Source organism: Papaver somniferum, chromosome 3, assembly GCF_003573695.1.
Source record: "Papaver somniferum cultivar HN1 chromosome 3, ASM357369v1, whole genome shotgun sequence".
NCBI classification, from domain to species: domain Eukaryota; kingdom Viridiplantae; phylum Streptophyta; class Magnoliopsida; order Ranunculales; family Papaveraceae; genus Papaver; species Papaver somniferum.
Genome location: NC_039360.1, coordinates 5951731 through 5956845, shown reverse-complemented (window position 1 = coordinate 5956845; position 5115 = coordinate 5951731). Strand labels below are relative to the sequence as shown.

Genomic DNA, 5115 nt, shown 5'->3' with positions numbered 1-5115 from the left:
TGAACGCGAAGTTATATATTGGCATTTCTTCTCTAGTCGATTTCAGTCACCAGTGTGGCTGCAGTTTAGTGGTAAGAATTCCAGCTCTGGAGACCTGAGCTCGACTTTTTTTATTTTTTTGCACTTCCAGTTTCTTTTTCCTCATTTCATTATGGAATCTGAGAGTATTGCGTTAGATAAAGCACGAGAGGGGGTCGAGTGCCTAAGATGCTTTTTTGAAGACATTCCTCTCTGGCATAGGCCTATGCCAGCTATATCTATACATTGTGTTAGCCAAGCTATAATAGTTAAAGCTAAGAAATAACTAATCTCAATCGGCGTTATTTCCATTGATTGGCTAAAGTCCAAGGAGAATTTCGCGCAACCTTTGACGAAAGGTTTGTACAAAGAGATAGTTAAAAATGCATCGAGGGGGTTGGGGCTTAAGCTCATATATTAAACTTTTCATGAAGGATACTCAGCCTTGCTGACTGGAGATCCCAAATAAAGGTTTTGAATGAGACAACTAATTTATGGTGGATAAAGGTAAACACTATCATAGATTTTCATTCTCTGTCCCTTCCCTATTGTGTAGACGTGATAGTGTGACTGCATGTGGAGGATGACTTTTTAATAAGTCTTAATGAGTTCTATAGTTTCAATTTAAAATTGAAGTGGGGTGTAGCAGTAAACACTCTTGATGGAATTCACCTATCTGAATGAGGAAGTGGGTCGTTTCCTATGAGAATATGAGCTGATTCTCTCGAGCATTCTGAGAACACATGATACGTCCAGGGCCAAAACGGACACAACGACACGAGCTTGGCAGCAACCTTGGAGATATCATGCGTGGTTACTATCACGGATTACACCAAACGCTAGCAGTTCAAGACATCGCGTTCACTGTCTAGCAAGTAGTTCCGGTGATCTCTCACTAAGCAAAGGTTCAAGACCTCATGAACACCTCTGCCTATAATGGTATTTCCTGTTTTTCGTTTTTATCTATTTTTAATTCATTTTGAGAAAATGAGTTTTATGTTGTTTTTATGGTCTTGGTATTACTAGTTCTTAGGACCTAAGGGTCACTAAGGGTTCACTACTTCATGATTTTTTCACTTTGGTGAAAGAAACCTTGAGTCTCACTTATGAGAAACTATATATGAAAGCTCTCTATTATATTATGATTTAAGCAATCCATAGTAAGACCCTGGGATCAACACACTGCTGTGTGAATGAGAGGACGTTGAAATGGCTAGTATGACTTCAACATGCACGATCTGGTTGTCTATTCAGTCAGTTCGGGTTGTGAGATTGAGTTGTTGATTTACCAAGATCTATCTGTGTTTTTCACGTTTTATTGAGTTTTCATTCATGTAGGGGATTGTTGGAAAAAAGATTAATTAAATACTTTTTAAAGATTTTAATTTAATGTTTCTTTTGTGAATGAAAAACTTATTAGTCTCACATCGTGGAGTTTCCACTCTTAATTGTTTCAAGAGACTATATAAGATTTTTAGTCCCACATCGGGGAGTAGCTCTTCTTAAGTTGTATTTGTCAATTATATAAACAAATTCACTACATTTGTAAAAGTCATGGTAAAGGAGTTGCTCTGTATTTTAGAGGGACCCTTAAGGGAAAACATGGGAAAGGGGTTTCTCTATATTTTAGAGAGACCCCCAAGGGGTTTCTCTATATTTTAGAGAGACCTCCAAGAGAAAATATTTTGTATTGATTTCTTTAGCATTCGCGATTTTCCTTAATATTTTTTCGGAGTTGTCAAGCTCAAGTTGAGCATCTACTACATATGCTAGTAGTAGGTGTATTAGGGTGTTTTATCCTGGAGATATCCGTCCTGTGAGGGTTATAGCATCACTCTTGAGTGTAGCCGGGCGCTAATGTCTTAAGGACAGCGTGTTGAACATGCAACTCACTCTGTTTTCCTCAGTTTTGCCCTGTTGCTATTGCTGAGATATGAGGAGCTTGTTCGTTTCGTCAAAGCAACCACTTCCATTAAAAAGGAGCTAAGTATCAATTACTGTTGCTTATTTGATTTTTTGTTTTTGATTATTGCACCCAACAAACGACACCATGGTTCGTCGGGTTAATTTGTTCTCCACTTCAAAAGACTCCATGTAAACTAAATATTCTGAGAGCGGGTCATTTCCATGTAAACTATAAAGCTATTTTGGAGATTTCAGTCACCAATGTGGCTGTAGTTAGTGGTAAGAATTCCAGCTCTGGAGACCTGAGCTCGACTCCCAGTTTTCTTTTTCCTCATTTCAGCTGCCAAAAGGAAGCTAATGGCAAATTTTTCATCAGATAAAGATTTTGATCGATGATGAAAAAAGAGGTTGTGCTATCTGTGCCGCATACTTGATTCAAGTCATGGAGTGAACTCTCTGAACAATGGATTGTCATGGAACAACAAATGTACTGGGAATCCCTAGCAAATTAGAACTCCGGCAGTGTGGCCATGGAATTGGCTAACTAAAGAGAAATTCAACCACCCCACCTCGTAAGAACTGTGCTAAGTTGTATTCATTCAGTTAAAAATTACCATAAACGATAATGAAATCCCAAACTTAAATTTCTCAATTAAGTAATTGAACATCATTAACTAAGAAGTAGGAAGAATTATCATCTGAATATGAACAACTAATTGAACATCATAAATTTCGCTCTTACAACAATTAACACCAACAAAATCTATCAATTAATCACATCACCAACATAACTCGGAACCAACCTGCTGAGACAAGCGATGGGAGCCAATTGCCATTATCACGGAGAGCATTGTAGGCAAGGCTATTGGTATCCCTCCAATCAGAAGAACCAGAAGATTGTTAATCACCGTACGATAAGCACGTTGTTGAATAGGGGTACATCACAACGGTCTCTATCAGCATCGCAACAACTGCTACACACATGCAGAATTGAAGGATTGCAGTGAAATCCTGAACAGCAGCAATTAACCAGTATCAGACCAACAAGTTAACACAACAATTAGTTATCGCTAATTACAACAAAGGTGACAGTTCTCGCCTTTTGATATTGATCATCTTGGTTTGTAGTATCTACTGGATGTGTATGTTCTCCAAACTTCGTACGACTTCCGGTAGCAATCACCACGGCATCTATTAAAGAGGGCCCTGCAATGACAGAACAGAACATCCAACAAGTAACTATTCAATTTCCATGCATTCATCAAGAACTGAACAACAATTATAGACTGAATGTTGCTTGTCAAAACACACACCTTATAAATCTTTACAGGACCTCCTTTGAGGAGACGGACATCAGCACGGATTATATCACCAAGCTTAATCTTGATTATATCTCCAGGAATGAGTTCGTTCCAGATTCTATCACGAAGGACCTTATTAAACAAACACAAAAAGTTATAAAATCTATATGGTGCATTCACCACAATTTCACTATCATTAAATTAATGAATTTAGAGCAAAGGCTAAAGAAGTGGGTTTACCTTAGCTTTATCAGGAGAAAGTCTAGCCATTAAAGTAGCAGCATTTCCAGCGTAATTCTCTTCGATTAAACGAATAATCGAATTGATTACGATGAGTGCAATAATTCCTACAGAAATTAGCCAAACCTGTGGTGTATGCTGCAAAAAAACAAACAGATTACAAGACTTAATAATGAAAATCAAAATCTATAATAATAGTAATAAGAAATGCATGGAAAAGACTTACAGCAATAGCTGCAGCTCCAATGATCCAATATAATGGATTCCAAAGAAATCGTAGAAAGCTTCGTATATTGTTTTCAGCAGGTAAGACACACAAATGTAAAAGCTTTTCCTTCTTTTTTACAGCAAACCATATGTTTTAAATCTCTTTTGGTAAGCATCTGTATCAAGTCAATTTTCACCTGAACAATTAAATATCTTGAGCGGAATAATGATGAAAATAGAATAAGAGATGTTTAGACATGCAACCAGTTTCCTTTTGAAAGGAAATATCATCATGCTTCAAGCTTGAGTTGGCCTGCAAACGGTGGGAAGACCAATACGTATGTCTAAGAAATCTTCTTCTTCTTAGAAGTATCCATGTAATTAGTTGAACAGCCTAAGAAATCTTCTTCTTCTTAGAAGTATGTCTGAAGTATTTCAGATTCTTTTGAGTTGTGTTTTTGGATGGGTGAAGAAGAAGAAAAAGAAACTACAAGTTTGACGAGAATAGAAGTGATGAAGAAAATGAAACAGATCAGTTGACCAGAAAAGAAGTGACGAAGAAGAAAGAGAAAAACAATACCATTGCTAGGTAGTCTGGTAGTATGGTGACTTTTCTAGAGTTAAACTAATAACACATCTTTTAATGGTATACTTAAACGTCAAAAACAAGCAAGAGATCGTACTAGCGAACGACACGCTAATTTACTGATCACTAGCTAGATTAAGATAGTATAGTATAGTGTATTCTGTGTGCTGTCTTTCAACAAACAAGCATCCAAGACCGGAATATCAATTAAATAAGGCAGTGAAGATTATTTAACGTGACGTTTTTAGGGCCACCCGAAAGGATTTAGGGGCCATTAATTTATACCCAGCCAAAGACTCTAGTTAAGGGTACCCTATATGATATTGAAGTTACATAAATGCCCTTCTGGTAAAACTGTATAAAAACCAAATCAAAAACAATTCTACTCATTTCAACTTTTCTTCTTCCAGTTTCATATTATCTTCCGATTGTGGAAGAAAAAAAAAATTCCTCGTTCAACCGAAACATCGCCGCGAATCGTAAAATCAAAACATCGTCGATTCGTTTATAAAACAATGGATAAGAGAAATGAAACCCACAGACCTAGAACCAAAAATGTTGCTCGGGGTATCGATCCTAAGATTGGGATTTTAGCAAGAAATAAAGAAATTGTTGCTGCAAATGAAGAAGAACGCGAAGAAGAAGTACCCGGCAATGTAGTCGGTGGTGGCGATTCCGATAGTCAAACACTCCGTCAACTTCAAATGGCCCCAATTAGGTAAGAATCTATCATTTTTGGGGTTTATTTCGCTTTAATTCGTCGAATCGAGAAAAAAAATTTCTAGGGTTTTCGGTTATTTATCCAGATTCGGACGATATTCATGCTCATTTACTTCTGAATGTAGTCGTGTTCTTCAT

The 5115-nt window shown here is 37.1% G+C and overlaps 1 long non-coding RNA gene across 1 annotated transcript; it reads right to left on the bottom strand.

Annotated features, from left to right (window-relative positions):
• Window positions 1–3021: 3021 nt before the first annotated feature.
• Window positions 3022–4246, bottom strand: LOC113360882. The gene is made up of 4 exons (XR_003364841.1): window positions 3691–4246; window positions 3465–3602; window positions 3237–3356; window positions 3022–3129 (listed from the first exon to the last, which is right to left on the bottom strand). It is a non-coding gene; the product is annotated as an uncharacterized LOC113360882 (long non-coding RNA).
• Window positions 4247–5115: the final 869 nt, after the last annotated feature.